General features: G+C 47.2%; 1 protein-coding gene across 2 annotated transcripts in view; it reads right to left on the bottom strand.

Moving 5' to 3' along the window:
• The window catches only part of YPEL2 (yippee like 2), a 113,422-nt gene extending 100,088 nt beyond the window's left edge, over nt 1–13,334 (bottom strand). Inside the window, exon 1 of one of the 2 annotated variants that reach the window (XM_077296169.1) lies at nt 13,171–13,334. The gene's annotated coding sequence lies outside the window, so the exon portion shown is untranslated. The remainder of the gene's footprint in view (nt 1–13,170) is intronic. The other variant, XM_077296170.1, reaches the window with a different exon arrangement.
• Nucleotides 13,335–19,267: the final 5,933 nt, after the last annotated feature.

The raw sequence follows: 19,267 nt of genomic DNA, 5'->3' as shown, positions 1-19,267 counted from the left end.
CTGGTAGAGTGTGCCGTTATGCCTTCCGGAGGGTTTTCTTTCCTCGCGGAGTAAGCCAGTCTGATAGCCTCTCTGATCCACCGGGATAAGGTGCTTTTTGTTACTCCATGACCCTTCTTGACACCCTGGAAGGAAATAAACAGAGCCCTACTCTGTCGCCAGCTGCTGGTCTTTTCAATGTATTTTAACACTAGTCTTTTAACGTCTAGAGTGTGATATTTTTGTTCTTCAGGAGTGGAGGGATTACTGAAGAAAGTGGGCAAGATTATTTCTTGTGACCTGTGGAATCTTTTCGCTACTTTGGGCAGGTAGGAAGGGTCTGGTTTAAGAATTAACTTATCCTGAAAGGTTAACAAAAAAGGTGGATCTATAGAGAGTGCTTGGATGTCACGGATTCTCCTAGCTGAAGTCAGTGCTACCAAGAGGGCCGTTTTTAGGGATAGACATTTAATTGGTATTGAGTCTATTGGCTCGAATGGAGAGTCTGTTAGGGCTTGTAAGACTAAATTTAAATCCCAGGGTGGAATCCTAGGTATGTTAACTGGATTCATTCTTTCGCAGGCTGTGATAAATCTGGATACCCATCTATCCCCCGCGATGTTATGGCCATAGAGGGCTCCTAGTGCTGAAACATGAACCTTTAAGGTGTTTACAGTTAGACCTAGTTCTCTCCCTTTTTGAAGAAACTCCAGGATAGAATGTATCGGAATCTCTGATGTGTTGGTAGATGTATGGAATTGAAAAAATTTTCTCCATACTCTCGTATAGATTTTTGTGGTGGAGGGTTTTCTGCTATGGAGAAACGTATCAATTAAACCCCCCGAGAATCCTCTCGATCTTAGCATCTGCCTCTCAAGTTCCAGGCCGTCAGGTGGAGATTGTCCACCTGAGGGTGGAAAAACGGACCCTGGAAGAGAAGGTTGGGCGTTGAGGGGAGGACCCAAGGATCTGAGACCGACATGGTCTGTAGCCATGAGAACCATGGTCTCTTGGGCCAGAATGGAGCTATCAGTACAACTCTCGCCCCTTCTTCTCTGATTTTGCGTATAACTTGAGGTAGCAATATGATCGGAGGAAACGCGTACGCCAGACTGAACTGCCAAGGGGCTTGGAGAGCGTCCAGAATGTCCGCATGATCCGCTGGAGATAGAGAAGCAAATCTCCGGACTTTTCTGTTTTTCCTTGTGGCGAAGAGATCTATCTGAGGACGGCCCCAAAGAGATATTATGTCCAGAAATATTTGTTGGTTTAGACACCACTCTCCTTGTCTCAGGGTGTGTCGGCTTAAAAAGTCCGCCTGCTGATTGCTTGCTCCTCTTATATGCAGCGCAGTAAGGGATGTTAGGTGACTTTCTGCTACATTTAAGATTTCTGTAGCAGAAGACATCAGAGTCTCTGATCGCGTACCTCCTTGCCGATTTAGATACGCCACTGTGGTGGTGTTGTCGGATAGGACTCTGACGTCTTTCCCCCGAAGCTGTGGGAGGAAATGATATAAGGCGTATTTTACAGCATTCAGTTCTTTAAAGTTAGAGGAGCTGCCGCTTTCCTCCATGCTCCATGACCCCTGGCAATAATCATTTCCCATATGAGCGCCCCATCCATGAGGACTGGCGTCAGTGGTTATGGTATGAGATGGTGTTATTACCCATGGAACCCCACTCATCAAATGGTTTGAGTCTAGCCACCACTCTAAGGCCGGCGTCACACTGGCGAGTTTTACGGACGTAAGAGCGCAGAAATTACGTCCGTAAAACTCGCAAAATAAACGGCACAATTATTCTCAATGGGGCTGCTCCTATCAGCCGTATATTACGGTTCAGTATTATACGGCTTTCTACGGCCGTACAAAATCGCAGCATGCTGCGTTTGTCAGCGTATTGCGCAAAAAAATTCGCCAATGAAAGTCTATGGGGGCGAGAAAAATACGGATTCCACACGGACCAGCAGTGTGACTTGCGAGAAATACGCAGCGCTGTTAGTGAAAAGTCGGTAATTCAATTGCCGGCTTTTCATTTCTCCTGCACAAACCCGACAGGATATGAGACATGGTTTACATACAGTAAACCATCTCATATCCCCATTTTTTTTGCATATTCCACACTACTAATGTTAGTAGTGTGTATGTGCAAAATTTCAGCGCTGTAGCTGCTGAAATAAAGGGTTAAATGGCGGAAAAAATTGGCAATTTTCTCCGCCAGAATGGTAAAGCCAGTGACTGAGGGCAGATATTAATAGCCAGGAGAGGGTCCACGGTTATTGGCCCCCCCCCGTGGCTAAAAACATCTGCCCCCAGCCACCCCAGAAAAGGCACATCTGGAAGATGCGCCTATTCTGGCACTTGGCCACTCTCTTCCCACTCCCTGTAGCGGTGGGATATGGGGTAATGAAGGGTTAATGCCACCTTGCTATTGTAAGGTGACATTAAGCCAGATTAATAATGGAGAGGCGTCAATTATGACACCTATCCATTATTAATCCAATTGTATGAAAGGGTTAAAAAACACACACACACGATTTAAAAGTAGTTTAATGAAATAAACACAGCGGTTGTTGTAATAATTTATTGTTCTCTCAATCCATCAGGAACACCCTCGCTTGGAAAAATAATAAACGCACAAGATACATACCTTCTGGTGAACCGTCTCGTCCCACGAAGTAATCCATCTGAAGGGGTTAACTAATATTACAGGCACGAGCTGCAATAAACCACTCGCTCGTACCTGTAATCCCCGGGTGCTGAAAGGAAAGCAGGATCTGTACTTACATTGAGTCGCGGTGAGGCGCCCTCTGGTGGATGTTCTCATGAACTGCAGCCTGGGAACTTTTTCCCACGCTCCAGGTCATATGAGGACATCCTCCAGGGGGCGCATCACCGCGACTGAAGGAAATGTAGGTCAATGATCTACATTTCATTCATTCGCCGGGGATTACAGGCACGGAGCACAGCTGCATTTAGCAGGGCTCGTGCCTGTAATATTAGTTAACCCCTTCAGATGGATTACTTCGTGGGACGAGACGGTTCACCAGAAGGTATGTATCTTGTGCGTTTATTATTTTTCCAAGCGAGGGTGTTCCTGATGGATTGAGAGAACAATAAATTATTACAACAACCGCTGTGTTTATTTCATTAAACTACTTTTAAATCATGTGTGTGTGTGTGTGTGTGTGTGTGTGTGTGTGTGTGTGTGTGTGTGTGTGTGTGTGTGTGTGTGTGTGTGTGTGTGTGTGTGTGTGTGTGTGTGTTTTAACCCTTTCCAACAATTGGATTAATAATGGATAGGTGTCATAATTGACGCCTCTCCATTATTAATCTGGCTTAATGTCACCTTCCAATAGCAAGGTGGCATTAACCCTTCATTACCCCATATCCCACCGCTACAGGGAGTGGGAAGAGAGTGGCCAAGTGCCAGAATAGGCGCATCTTCCAGATGTGCCTTTTCTGGGGTGGCTGGGGGCAGATGTTTTTAGCCAGGGGGGGGCCAATAACCGTGGACCCTCTCCTGGCTGTTAATATCTGCCCTCAGTCACTGGCTTTACCATTCTGGCGGAGAAAATTGCGCGGGAGCCCACGCCAATTTTTTCCGCGATTTAACCCTTAAAATTAATAGCTACAGCGCTGAAATTTTGCACATACACACTACTAACATTAGTAGTGTGGAATATGCAAAAAAATGGGGATATGAGATGGTTTACTGTATGTAAACCATGTCTCATATCATGTCGGGTTTGTGCAGGAGAAATGAAAAGCCGGCAATTGAATTACTGGCTGTTCACAGATATCGCGCTGAATGAAATCTAAATACAGAATATATATGTGTCTCAATGACATATATATATATATATATATATATATATATATATATATATATATATATATATATATATATATATATATATATATATACATATACTGTATATATGTTTTCCCGAACATTTGAGCACATAAATCCATTAGATGTCGGTTTTGCAAGCCTGCGCGAAAATCTCGCAGTACGGATGCCATACGGATTACATACGGAGGATGCCATGCGCAAAATACGCTGACACACCCTGACTACGGATCACTATTTTGGGAACATTTTTCCGTATTACGGCCGTATTACGGCCGTAAAATACGGACCGTATTGTCTTACGCTGAGTGTGACGCCGGCCTAAGGAAGTTAAAACCTCCTGAGATAAGGTTATTTTTGCATTTAGGCGCCCAAATAACCGTCTATCCTCTTGTAAAACTTGATGTTGTAGTGTTCGAGTATGGTGTTGAGCCCATCTCACTGCTGGTATACAAGAGATAAGGGACCCTAATAACGACATAGCTTGTCTTAGGGATATACGCGGATTATTTATTGCAGCTAGGACTTTGTGTCTGATCAGTAGAACCTTTACCTGCGGCAGAATACACTTTTGAGATATGGAGTCTAACTGGAACCCCAAGAACACCTGACGGGAAAGCGGAGTGAGTCTGGATTTGTCGGTATTGATTATCCAGCCCAGGTCCTGTAGAGAGGAAATTGCGTGAGCTAAACGATCAGTACATTGAGTAGCTGAATTTCCTATTACCAGAAAGTCATCCAGATAGGGCACAATCAAAGTCTCCTTCTGGCGTAGGTATGCCATCACCTCTAGCATTATCTTGGTGAAGATCCTCGGCGCTGTTGAGAGGCCGAAGGGTAAGGCCGCATACTGGAAGTGACGAACCTCGTTGTTGATTTTTACCGCCACTCTGAGGAATTTTTGGTATCTGTCATGAATGGGGAGATGATAGTAAGCATCCTTTAGATCAATGCCCCCCATCATACAGTTTGGGAATAGGAGCTTTATGGTGGACCTAATGGATTCCATTTTAAATGTATAGTTTTCAATGAATGAATTGAGTTTTTTAAGGTTTATGATAGTACTGAAAGAACCGTCGGGCTTAGAAATTAGGAATAGGGGAGAGTAGAATCCCTTACCCTCCTGTCCCACCGGTACTTGGACTAGGACCCGTTTTGATATTAGGGTTTGAATTTCAAGCTCTAGAGCCTGTTGCTGTATAGGCGAGCTGAGAGATGTTATAATATAAGACTCGTGGGGAACACGAGAGAATTTTAGTTTAATTCCATCTCGGATGATATTTAAAACCCACGAGCTAGATGTTATTTTCTCCCATTGAGTGGTAAAAAATTTAAGTCTGCCCCCAACTGGTATATCCTCAGTATTTGTTGTCTTTTGGGGGGTTGGGTCTTCTAAACATGGTACCTCTCTGCTTGTCGTCCTTAGGGGTCCATGTTGTGGACCTATCCGTTTGTCTCCTCTTGCCAAACGGCCTCCTCTTAAAGGCTCTCCTGTAAAAGGGAATAGAGGATTCAGGAAAAGCTTTCTTCCTGTCCTTTGCTTTCTTGAGTATCTCGTCTAAGGTTTTACCAAAGAGGTACTCACCCTCACATGGGATTGCGCATATTTTGGATTTGGATTGCGCGTCCCCTTTCCAACTCTTCATCCATAGAGCTCTTCTTGCGTTATTCACAAGGCCCGCAGATCTTGCTGCTAAACGGAGTGAGTCGGCGGAGGCGTCTGCCATAAAGGCCGCTGCTCCTCGTATTAAAGGGATGGCTGCTCGTAGTTTTTCTCTCGAGCTTTTGTTTTCAATTTGCTGGTCTAATTGATCAATCCAGATGATCATTGACCGGGCCGCGCAAGTGCTGGCTACTGCAGGTTTGAATATTCCTGTAGCCGCTTCCCAAGAACGTTTAAGGGATGATTCAGCCTTACGATCCAAAGGATCGACTAGTAATCCTGCATCCTCCACAGGTAGAGTGGATTGCTTGGAGGTAGAAGCTACAGCAGCGTCGACCTTAGGGACTTTGGTCCATGTAAGAAGTTCCTCGTCACTAAACGGGTATTTACGTTTTGACGCTGAGGGTAGAAAGCTTCTCTGATCCTGCTTCTCCCACTCTCTTTTAATTAAATGTTTTCACTGCTGGTATAACTGGAAAACATCTCCTCTTTCTGTCTGCCAAACCCGCGAACATTATGTCCTGCGCGGTTTGCGCACCCTTAGACTCTTCACACCCCATGGTATTTCGGATTGACTTTACCAAATTGTCTACACTGTCTAAGGGAAACACCGGATTACGTACCGGTAATGCTCTTTTATAGAGCCACGACAGCACCCACTTGAGAGAGGGGATCCGCCCCTAGGAACAGGAAACCCCTATGGAGAGATAAAAGGGGCGGTCCCCCTCGCTCCCACAGTTGGGTTACAGAGATTGCGAGGAACCGCCCACCAGATTAGTAGGCAATATGATTTCATCATTTATCATTAGTTAACTTAGTATGGCTAACTATAAGAACCCAAAAAACACCCTTAATCGTGCTTTTATAAAAATAACTTAATAGGGTGGGAAGTAAAGGGGTGCTGTCGTGGCTCTATAAAAGAGCATTACCGGTACGTAATCCGGTGTTTTCTCTTCGCCACGACAGCACCCACTTGAGAGACTTTCAGAGATAGTCATTTGGGAGGGATTACAGTGTTAAGAACTGATCTACCAAAGGACAGGTCAGATGAAGAAGACAAATCCAATCTATAGTGATTATAGAATGTAGTAGGAGAAGCCCAGGTTGCGGCCTTACATATTAGTTCTATTGGAACTTCCGCACGCTCGGCCCAGGATGAGGCTATCGCCCGAGTGGAATGTGCTTTTACAGTCTCAGGCGGCTTCTCCCCTTTGGATGAATAGGCCAAACATATTGCATCCCGAATCCACCGAGATAAGGTACCCTTCGTGACTCCATCTCCTTTTCTATGGCCCTGGAAGGAAATAAAGAGAGCCCTGCTCTTCCTCCAGGCGCTAGTTCTATCTAAATAGGCTAATATGGCTCTCCTCACATCTAATGTGTGGTATTTTTGTTCTTCCTGATTCGTAGGGTTATCATAGAAGGAGGGGAGAAAAATCTCTTGTGACCTATGGAATTTAGTACATACTTTGGGCAAGTAGGAAGGGTCTGTTTTTAGGATAATTCTATCTGGAAATATAGACATAAATGGTGGATCTATTGATAATGCCTGTATGTCGCTTACTCTTCTAGCTGATACCAAAGCAACAAGAAGAGCTGTTTTGAAGGAAACATGTTTTATGTGAGCTGAATGTAGTGGCTCAAAGGGGTGGTCTGTTAGAGCTTCGAGGACCAGATTAACATCCCAAGGTGGTACATGGGGAATTTGGACTGTCTCTGACCTTTGGCAAGCTGCGATAAACCTAGCTACCCACCTGTCACCTGCAATATCGTGACCATATAAAGCACCAAGCGCAGAAATATGTACTTTTAGGGTACTGACTGCCAGACCTAAATCACGCCCTTTTTGAAGAAATTCTAGAATCATAGGGATATGAATTTTGTCTGATAGTGCTGTTGGGTAGAGGTTTAGAAATTTTTTCCACACTCTCACATAAATGGTTGTGGTGGATTTTTTCCTACTTAGTAGCAGAGTGTCAATTACTTTGTTAGAAAATCCTCTCCTTTTTAGCAGCTGCCTTTCAAATGCCAGGCTGTCAACCGTAGACCCTTCAGGAACAGGAAACCAACTGTGGGAGCGAGGGGGACCGCCCCTTTTATCTCTCCATAGGGGTTTCCTGTTCCTAGGGGCGGATCCCCTCTCTCAAGTGGGTGCTGTCGTGGCGAAGAGAAAAACATGAGCATCCCTCGATCTCTGATGAGGATGATGATGCTGAACATGATGACAGGGAGGCGTCTGACAGTACAGGTTGGTCACTGTCGGAGTCTGACACAAGTGTCGGTGTTTTAGACTTCGCACTACGCGGTTTGTCCTGGGTCATATTTTTTAGCTCCTCTCTAATAATGGCCCGTAGGTCCGTAATGGACACTGCTGCTCCCTGTGTTGTTTCCTTAAAGCAGTCCTTGCAAAGCTTTTTGGGGTATGAGTCAGGAAGGGGCTGGTTACACAAGGCACATTCCCTGTGCTTCGTTTTTTGTCGTTTTTTGCTCTAAGTAGAGAGAGAAAGGGAAAAGAGAGAGAAATAGGGAGACAGCGTCAGCTTAATAGGCAGAGTTCACAACTCACCCAGTGAAGCAAATAATACCGGATCAGAAGGCCGAGATCCTGTTCTGGAACAGTCACTTTTACGGGCGGTGTCCGAGGATCCTCTGGCATGATCTTTGGCGGGGGGTACTGGATCTCCAGCTGTGGGGTCCATGGCACCTGGGGATGACATCTCTGCATCGCCGTTCTAATGTTTGTGAGCGATTTAAATAGTGCGCCAAAATTTTTTATTTTTTTTTCCCCTTTGCGCATGCGCAGATCGGCGCCGGCTTCCCCCGCCTTGGATCCGGCCTGGGCGCCCCGGAAGTTCATGATTCACTTCCGGGGTAGCCTGTATTGCGGCGGTCGGCGCATGTGCGGCCCGGGATTCAGCGCCGGGCCGCAATGGAAGATCACCTTACCCGGCTCCTGCTGCCGCACCGCACGCTGGGAAGGACGCCGGTCGGCCCTCCCCGGACCCGGCCGTCTGCCCGCTCCATCAGACGAGGAGGGAGCCGTCTAACGGAACTCCCCCGACGCTGCTTCTGAGCCGCAGCCCCTGCCGTTCTCTCGGATACCGCGCAGGCGGCATGCTAGCCCAGGTATGTTTCTCATCAAGAAGTCCTGTCGTTCCCGCAGGAACAGGAAACCTAAACTGAGGAGGAGAGGCGGACCGCCCCCATTTATTTCTCAATAGGTTTCCTGTTCCTGCGGGGCGGATCCCTCTCTCCAGTAGGGTGCTGTCGTGGCGAAGAGTAAAAACTGTAATAAAGAAATTTAAAAATTAAAACCCAGACACAGTGGAGGGGATACAACAAAGCTGAAGACAGAAGACCCTACCCACATTTCCACCCCAATGAACAGAGATATGAACACAAGGAGACCGTAACACACAGTTAAAGAAAATCTACAAAACTGATTTTCATCACCTGAGGTATCATTTTAACCAGTATGACAGCGCCAATATGGCCCTTTCTGTACTTTACTTAGTAAAATACTGCTGACTAGTATACATGCACGCTCAGCAAAACAGAGTGTATATGAATAGGAGGTGGAGTAGGGGGAATGAGTGTTCTCATTCATTGTGCGGCTGCTGGCATACTGAGGGTATGTTTCCACGTTCAGGAAACGCTGCGTGTTTGACGCTGCGTAGAGCCACAGCGTCAAACACGCAGCCTCCAGATGTTACAGCATAGTGGAGGGGATTTCATGAAATCCAGTCTCCACTATGCATTAAAAGACGCATGCGGCAGACCTGCGGAAACGGACATGCGGCGCGTCTTTTCAGAACGCAGCATGTCTTTACAATGCTGAAACAACGGAAGGACAACGCAGGTGACCAGTGACCTCAGGCGCAGATTTGGTCAAGATTTTACGTGCATAAAATCCTGACCAAATCCTGATGCAATCCTGAACGTGGACACTTAGGGTATGTGTCCACGTTCAGGAAACGCTGCGTTTTTGACGCTGCGTTTTTCCGCAGCGTCAAAAACGCAGCGTCCAGATGTTACAGCATAGTGGAGGGGATTTCATGAAATCCCGACTCCACTATGCGTTAAAAAACGCATGCGTTTTTGCCGCGAAAACGCATGCGCGGTGCGTTTTTTCAAAACGCAGCATGTTGCTACAATGAGCAAAACACGCAGGAACACCGCAGGTGACCTGCCAGTGACCTCAGGTGCAGTTTTGGTCAGGATTTTACTTGCATAAAATCCTGACCAAAGCCTGAAGCAAACCTGAACGTGGACACATACCCATACCCTGACATGGGACGATATTAGAGAACAAGTGTTCCCACAGACATTTGCAGTTTACCTTTTCATCTAAAAGAGGCCATGGAAAAAAAACCTCTAAAAGGATAAGTAACAGTGTTGGTCTGATACGTTCAGGGGTCTGCTAGCCCTATGCAAAGAATATAGATACGGTACTCATGAAGTCTACTGTGGTTATTGTGCCAGTCTGAAAAAAAAAAAAAAAAAAAAAAAAAAAAATTATCTAGAAAGGAGTGCAAACAGTCAAAGGTGTCATAGTTTGTAATATGCCACAGGCAATGGAAGGATTCTGCGATGCTGGATAAACGACAACCCATGATAGAGAATGAAATGTTGGTTTATCGTCAATGCGTTTCAGAGTCAGTACGACTCCTTGAGGACAACCACAAATGAAAAGAAGTGAATAACATACATGAAACGAGAAAAAAGAAAAAAGGCACCAAGGAGAGGGGAGGAGCACAAGCAGTCACGTGATAAAGCTCATACGTTACCCTATCCCCAATCAAATGTGATTGTATATACCGCTCCCCTCAGCACCTTTTTAAATGTTCTCATGTTTATAATCGCATTTATGCTATTAACTACGGTACTTTCAGTTGTGGCTGTCCTGAAGTAGGAGTCGGAGTGACTGACATTAAGGCTGTGTGCACACGATGCGGATTTTTCAGCGCAGAAACGCTGCACATCCGCACTGTGATTTACAGTACAATGTAAATCAATGGGTTAAAAAAAAAAAAAAAAAAAAGTTGTGCAGATGGTGCGGAAAAATCAGTGCAGAATTGCTGCAGATTTAAAAGAAGTGCATGTCCCTTCTTTTGTGCGGATCTGCAGCGTTTCTGCACCCCTCCATGATAGAAATCCGCAGTGGCAAAAACTGCATGAAATCCGCATCAAATCTGCACAAAATCCGCATAAAAACCACGGCAAATCCGCAGCTGTGGATTCTGCCAGATGTGGATTTTGTGCAGAAAATTCTGCACATTTCCTACGTGTGCGCATAGCCTTAACCAACATTTCAATCTCCATCATGGGTTGTCATTTTGAGCGTGCTTGTAGATCATGTTTGTGTCCCCGCAGCTGCATGATTTGTGGCTGTTAGACAGCCTGAACACATGCAGGGATTGCCTGTTTGTTAGGGAACCCCCACATGTATTCAGACTGTCTAGCAGCCACAAAAACATGCAGCTGCGGGGACTCAAACATAGCACAGCCAAGATACTCTGAGAACACCTGAGCGTGCTCAGAAAACTCGAGTAACGAGCACATCACTAGTTGTCATTTATCGATCAGCACAGGATACTTCATTGCCCGTGGCATATTTCATTACAAATCCTCTGGAAGATGCAACAGCTTGAAACTATGCATTTTTTTTAGTGGTTGTGTGTTACACAACCTTATAAAAAGGTGAGAATTATTACTAGTGATGATTGAATAACTTCAGATAAGTGCTTATCTGAATAGCTGCATCGGTAACCCGGATACCTGGAGTGTTCTCGATAATTAGCTGTTTGTCGCCGCAGCTGCATGTGTCATGGCCGTTTCACTGTCACAACACATGCATGGAGAGCCTGTGTGTTGTGACTGTCACACAGCCGTGACACATGCAGCGACGAACAGCTAATTATTGGGAACGCTCCAGGTATCCAGGCTCCTGATGCAGCTATTCGATAAGCGCTATAGCTATTCGCATAAGGAGGGAGCCCAAACTATTCGCTCATCTCTACTTATTACCTATTGATCCTCTATTACTACTTTGATAAGACCCTATTGCGCTTTTGCATCTTTCATATAGTTTGGCCTTATACAACTCAATGGTCCTGATCCCTTATTGCATATGTACTTGTATTAAGTCTAGATTTGTGTTTCGCAACTTTAAATTCACTATTGTGGTAATAGTTTTAGGGCTTAGAGGTTTTCTGCTTATTTTTCATTTGAGCAAAGTCGTGAATGGATTCCATAGCCCCCTACCCTTTCCTGAAGTAGCTTTATATACTCAGATTTCAGTGGAAAAATCATGCCATTTTGTGAACTGTATTAAAAGAGATTATATACTACATACCAATCCTCTGCCAGAGCATTTCAGATAAAAGCCCTAGAAATCATCAGACTGCAAAACACAGTGGACAGCCCCTAAGAATACATGCACATGATAACTTTTTCAGGCAAATATGCTCCATATCCAGCCTAAAAAAGTGCTACAGAAATGATCAATTGTACTGCAATGTAGAAACCACTTGCTGTGCACATGTTCTGTCTTTTAACCGCTTCATGTTTATAAAGCCGAGGAACAGTTAACAGAAACAACCTGAATATTAAGGCAACTTCCACTTGGCAAACACACAAAATACACGCACATTAGGAAGAACACTGCCACACGTTTTCCTGAAGAATCTTCTGCTTGAATAGCCTGGTGGGTACGCCGCTGTGTCTCGTGCACAGATCACTGGAAACCTCAAAACAAAACTGCCTCATCTGCCCACAGCGAGCGATTCACACATCAATCATGGAAACATCTGCTGTGCCAGGGCTAAACCGCAGTGCACACCTCTGGCCTGATCTGTCCATCCTGTTTCAGCACATGCCCTATCAGCGTCCATTTTTTTCCCCCCAAATATTGGACTCAGCCATTGACGTTTACTAGGACTCAACTAAAAAACCCAAACACAATGATTGTGACAGGGAGCGATCACTTCCATCTAGAGCAAATAAGGGGACACAACCTGACACTGAAACGTCCCACAAGCACCAGGCCATGGGTACAACTTAGAGGCATTTCCTAACCAATGGAAAAGGCCCAATATATCACACAGGGTTAATAAACGCACATTTCATAACACATGTACCACCTAGTTACTAAAACTGGTGCAAGTGGCAGCGTTGTCATAGCTACCAAGCAAATGGCAGCTTTTCTAGCCACAGGTCCTAGTGACCCCACAGGCTGCTGTGGCCAGCTGGGGGCGCAGTCCTCCATGCCTGTGTGTTGGTAAATATGAGGGCACATGGACAGGCGCCACCACAGGCTTCTCCCTCACCGCAGGCCCCGCTCCTATGTCCTGACAGGAATGTAAACAGCGCAGCACACGTCTGTCAGCAGACACCAGGCCGAGCGCTGCCAGCAGCCGCCACCTGCAGGTGAGCGCGTGTCATGTCGCGATAACGAGCTGCCGCCTGCAGAGCCCCCGGCGCTGGGAGCCGCACAGCTGAGCCGGCGGCAGGTGACATTGCCTCTGCAGAGGCGGCTCACTCTGTGGTGGGACGCTTGCTCTTGCGCATGTTTTGCTGTCACTCTCCACCACGTCCTGCGGGCAGCCTGTCACCGCTCCTGTGAGGGCACATCCACACAGACACGCACACAAGGCCAGCTCGTCCGCCACTTACTGGGCCCAGCGACACGTTAGCTAGTGTCCCGAGTGGAACTGGTCACGCAGCTGTAGCCACTTTCCAGTAGCTCTGCATTTGAGCTCTATGCAGTTCTCCACAAGCACAACTGAGGCAGCGCGCACATAAGTGACACCTGGAGCCACCTATACGTAGCTGCGAGCAGCTAGCAACACTGCGCCGATTGGCTGCTGCTTGTCGCCGCCCCCATTCGTGAAGAGCCAACCATACGTCAGAGGAGGGAATGGGCGGGACAAGGGCGTGGCTTAGGGGTTAACTGTATACAAACAACAGGGAACTTCCTTATGGTCGCCAGGCAGCAGCTGACCCTCGGCCTCCTGCTATGGGTCTTGGGTCATTCTCCAGGGTTCTTGCTCCCAGTGCTCTGCCGAGCTGTATGTTTGGTCAATACAAGTGTGTTGTCTCCCTCCTCAGTGTTTGCTGCAGGAAGGGTTAACTGCTTCAGGAGACTGGCGCCGTGACTGACATGAGCATCAGCCCTTCCGGTCCTCAGTCAGACTGTGACAGAGCAATCGACTTCGAGGTGCACGGCACAGTGGCGAGAACGTAAGGGTCTGTGTGGGGCGCTCTTCTACCCCTGGGGATTGCGCTGTGCCCGTATAGTCTGAGCCGCTCTCCCCGGGGGTTGTTCGGGGTCCGTATAGTCAGTGTTCCCTACCTTCCTCCCCCGGGGGTTGTTCGGGGTCCGTATAGTCAGTGTTCCCCTACCTTCCTCCCCCGGGGGTTGTTCGGGGTCCGTATAGTCAGTGTTCCCTACCTTCCTCCCCCGGGGGTTGTTCGGGGTCCGTATAGTCAGTGTTCCCCTACCTTCCTCCCCCGGGGGTTGCTCTGGGTCCGTACAGTCAGTGTTCCCCTACCTTCCTCCCCCGGGGGTTGTTCGGGGTCTGTATAGTCAGTGTTCCCCTACCTTCCTCCCCCGGGGGTTGTTCGGGGTCCGTATAGTCAGTGTTCCCCTACCTTCCTCCCCCGGGGGTTGTTCGGGGTCCGTATAGTCAGTGTTCCCCTACCTTCCTCCCCCGGGGGTTGTTCGGGGTCTGTATAGTCAGTGTTCCCCTACCTTCCTCCCCCGGGGGTTGTTCGGGGTCTGTATAGTCAGTGTTCCCTACCTTCCTCCCCCGGGGGTTGTTCGGGGTCCGTATAGTCAGTGTTCCCCTACCTTCCTCCCCCGGGGGTTGTTCTGGGTCTGTATAGTCAGTGTTCCCTACCTTCCTCCCCCGGGGGTTGTTCGGGGTCCGTATAGTCAGTGTTCCCTACCTTCCTCCCCCGGGGGTTGTTCGGGGTCCGTATAGTCAGTGTTCCCCTACCTTCCTCCCCCGGGGGTTGTTCGGGGTCTGTATAGTCAGTGTTCCCCTACCTTCCTCCCCCGGGGGTTGTTCGGGGTCTGTATAGTCAGTGTTCCCTACCTTCCTCCCCCGGGGGTTGTTCGGGGTCCGTATAGTCAGTGTTCCCCTACCTTCCTCCCCCGGGGGTTGTTCGGGGTCTGTATAGTCAGTGTTCTCCTACCTTCCTCCCCCGGGGGTTGTTCTGGGTCCGTACAGTCAGTGTTCCCCTACCTTCCTCCCCCGGGGGTTGTTCGGCGTCCGTATAGTCAGTGGTCCCCTACCTTCCTCCAGGGGTTGTTCTGGGTCTGTATAGTCAGTGTTCCCCTACCTTCCTCCCCCGGGGGTTGTTCTGGGTCCATATAGTCAGTGTTCCCCTACCTTCCTCCCCCGGCGGTTGTTCTGGGTCTGTATTGTCAGTGTTCCCCTACCTTCCTCCCCCGGGGGTTGTTCTGTGTCCGTATAGTCAGTGTTTCCCCCAGGGGTTGTTCTTCACCCTTTTCCTCAAGCAGAGGCATAGCTAGGGTTTTGGTTCAAGGGGGGCGACGCTTCTGAGTGGGCCCCTAAGCAGGTATCCTTGATTACAACTCGGTGACGTGCCCTAATAGTGGAGGAGAACCTCAGCAGATGACCACGCTATTACTGAAGATAATCTCTATATAAAGACCAATATTGATATTACCGCCATATGGTCAGTGGTAGATACCAGTCCTACAGAACATATAAGAGATTACAGCACAGTTACAGATAATGACTTACCGCTGACGTTCTTTCTGATGGAATCGTTCATTTTTCCCGTCTTTTCCATCTGGCCCAGGCTGACACGACAACTTCTTCCAGCCAGAACTTGTCTGCAGAGACAAGCCATCACCATCTATTCCCAACCTGCACAAACTCCTCATCCTGCTGATATCTCAATACTGAGCCGCTGCTGCCCTATGTGTCTTTATTACTGCACCTGCTGTGTGGTTCTCTGTGCCCTCTAAATTCTAAAGCAACTCTCTAGAATATAGTAATGCTGGGCACAAGTGCCCTAGAAAACACTGCCCATATTTTGCCCCTAGAAAGTAATAATGCCCTGTGTGTGCCCCTTTGACGGTCACAGTAACCCGAGTTCCCCTATAGCAATAAGTGCCCACTTTACATTTAATGTCACAAGTCTCCCCCCTGTACAGCTCCCCTATGCACACTATAATGCCCCCTCACTGTATAGTACCACCTGCACAGTATACTGACCCCTTAGTAGCCTCCAAACTGTTTGGCTCCAACACTGTATGATGGCCCCTTTAATCCCCACTCTGTATGATGGCCCCATAGATAACCTCCATATAGTATAATGTGCCAGATAGTCCTCAATATAGCACAAGGCAGCACCCCCATAAGCAGACCCTGTAGTATAAGACTAGCCCTATAGGCAGACCCTGTAGTATAAGACAGTACCCCTATAGGCAGACCCTGACAAATGCCTTGTCATGATTAAGGGTGCTTGTTCACCAGAAACGCGTTGATATCGCATTTTATCTTTTGTAATTGCTGATGTTTTTATCCTCCACTGAATATATTTTCAAGTGAATAAAGAAAGAAGTTTTTTTCACTACCTCGTTGAGCTGGATTCCTCTTTTTTTCTTTGATTTGCTACGCCCTGACACAGCGGCTCCGTGCTCCGAGTCTCCAAGGATGTCGATCATGGTGAGCTGGACTTTGTTCGACTTAGTATAAGACAGTACCCCTATAGGCAGACCCTGTAGTATAAGACAGCACCCCATAGGCAGACCCTGTAGTATAAGGCAGCATCCCTATAGGCAGACCCTGTAGTATAACACAGTTCCCCTATAGGTAGACTCTAGTATAAGGCAGCACCCCTATAGGCAGACCCTGTAGTATAAGGCAGCATCCCTATAGGCAGACCCTGTAGTATAACACAGTTCCCCTATAGGTAGACTCTAGTATAAGGCAGCACCCCTATATGCAGACCCTGTAGTATAAGGCAGCATCCCTATAGGCAGACCCTGTAGTATAAGACAGTTCCCCTATAGGTAGACTCTGTAGTATAAGGCAGCACCCCTATATGCAGACCCTGTAGTATAAGGCAGTATCCCTATAGGCAGACCCTGTAGTATAAGGCAGCACCCCATAGGCAGACCCTGTATTATAAGGCAGCACCCCATAGGCAGACCCTGTAGTATAAGGCAGCGCCCCCATGTGCAGACACTGTAGTATAAGGCAGCACCCCCATAGGCAGATCCTGTAGTATAAGGCAGTTCCCCTATAGGTAGACTCTGTAGTATAAGGCAGCCCCCATGAAAAAACAATACTCACCTCCCGCTCATCTGACAGCAGGCGCCGGGCAGTGACGTCATCGCGCCGGCTGTCGGGGATGATGGGAGAGGGAGCGTAACGCTCCTCTCATCAATGCGGTGAGCTGTATTGGCTAGATGCCATTACAGCTGACCTTGCGATGACAGGCGGGGGGCCCACTGCTGGCACCGGGCCCCATAGCGGCAGAGCAGGGAGATCGATCCTCCCTGCTCTGCCGCAGAATGTAACTGTATCGGCGCGCGCAGTTGCAGTATAATAGCTCTGGGTGGGCCCCCCTCGGAGCACAGGGACCTGGGCAACCGCCCCCCCGGTAGCTGCGCTACTGCCCCCAGGGGTTGTTCTGCACCCATGTTGCCCCTTTTCCCCAGGGGTTGTTCTGCACCCATGTTGCCCCCTTTCCCCCAGGTGTTGTTCTGCACCCATGTTGCCCCTTTTCCTCTAGGGGTTGTTCTGGTGTTAGTAACTGCTCTGATGGGTTCCTTTTAACTCCCACCATGAAGGAAGTTTCCCATTCAAGCACAAGAAAACGTTCCAGGAAACATAAGAAATTCAGAGGAAATTCTTCTTCTTCACCATCCACATCTGCTGAAATTGTATCTCTTCCTGATGTCAATGGTTCGGATGCTTCTGATGTAATGGTCCCAGAGGTTTGTTTTCTTTTCCTCCAGGACAGAACTAATCATCTTGCTAAATGAGTTAGCTAATGATTGAAGGCGAGCAACAGTACTAAGACAAAGGCACCAATTCTTCAAGCAGATTTTGCCAGCTTTGTAGCGTAAAAATTGCTTGGTGTCACAAAATATTGGAAAGTGGGAGGAACTCTGGTGTGGTACGCTCTGATTTGTCTTAAGTGATTACGCCAGAATTCTAGTGTAAAACTCTTTGAAAAGTTGCACATTTTTGTCTATAACACACCTATCCATTACTAATCGTATAGTTATATGGTAAATAAAGACACAGCCAGAATAAAGTCCTTTATTAGAAATAAAAACACAGTTTTCCATTTTTTTATTTAAAAGTAACAAACACCATTATACTCGCCTAATGCCTAATTCCACTGAATCCCTCGTCCTCGTCTCCTGTAATAAAAATAAAAAAAACAATACTAACTCTCCTCCACCCACCACTGCCACCTCCAACTCCTCTCATCTCTTCTGAGGAGTTTGCCACCTACTTCAAAAACAAGATCGATCAAACAAGGCAAACCTATACTGTTCTACCACCCCAACCACTCCATATACCAGACCTCTGTCCTTCCCTAATAACTTCCCTCTCCAACATCACCGAAGGAGAGCTTACTCGCCTCCTTTCCAAATCACACCTCACCACCTGTGCACTTGACCCCATCCCTTCCCACCCTCTCCTCTACCTCACTAACATGCTCATTCCAGCCCTAACCCATCGCTATCATCTGGTACTTTCCCCTCTGCCTTCAAACATGCCACCATCACACCCATCCTCAAAAAAGCTAACCTTGACCCAACTCCTATGCCCAGCTATCGCCCCATATCACTGCTGCCGTTTGCTTCCAAACTCCTTGAGCAGCATGTCCATGCTCAACTTTCCTCCCACCTCTCATCTAACTCTCTTCTTGACAACCTCCAATCTGGCTAAAGCCCCCACCACTCCACCGAAACTGCTCTGACCAAAATTACAACTAACCTAAACCAAACAAGGATCCCTAAAATATAACCTTTAATAGAGCAATTTAAAAATAGACGTTATTGATCAATAAATTTTAAAAGGTAAGAAGGCATAAAATGTGCCTGAACCACCCTGTGTCATATACTAGTACAACCTACCTGACAGTGGAGGTAGGCACCCTACTTTACCGCGGTAGGCGCCCCCACTCCTCGAAGGCTAACCCTGTTATTGCCCTAAGGACTCCCTCAAATGCAGGAAACCTAGTAAGCACTACAACAGAACACTATAATGACACCTACCTAGCAGTGGAGGTAGGCACCCTAAGTTGTTGCGGTAGGCGCCCCCACTCAGCGGCGGCTGACCCTAGGGTCCCTTACTCGCCCTGTATTCAGGAAAGATAAATGTCCCAATACACCACAGGAACCCGTGAGAAAACAAAAAAACAGAAAAAAATGGAAAAAATAACAAGAAAAAATAATCAAAAATTAACAAAAAATGTAGATACACTTCAGACTACTGCAGCCCAGAAAAATGATTTATACAGTATACTGGTAAAGTAGACAGTAGACTGACAAGTCCCATAAGGGATCACGGGTAACCAGAGTGTACCAATACACCTTAATCCGAATAGATAAACATATACGATTATAGCACAAGGATGCAAATATAAAAAATGCTATTAGCATTCCTCTATTGTCTTAGAGAAGTATAGCCTTGTATAGCCTTATCTTGCAAAATAGTGCCCAGAAAGTGAAAAACTGGAAACCATATAACATTAGACTCTCTAATAGTCT

The sequence above is a fragment of the Ranitomeya variabilis genome, chromosome 3 (assembly GCF_051348905.1).
Source record: "Ranitomeya variabilis isolate aRanVar5 chromosome 3, aRanVar5.hap1, whole genome shotgun sequence".
Classification (NCBI taxonomy): domain Eukaryota; kingdom Metazoa; phylum Chordata; class Amphibia; order Anura; family Dendrobatidae; genus Ranitomeya; species Ranitomeya variabilis.
This window is presented reverse-complemented; position numbering and strand designations above follow the sequence as displayed.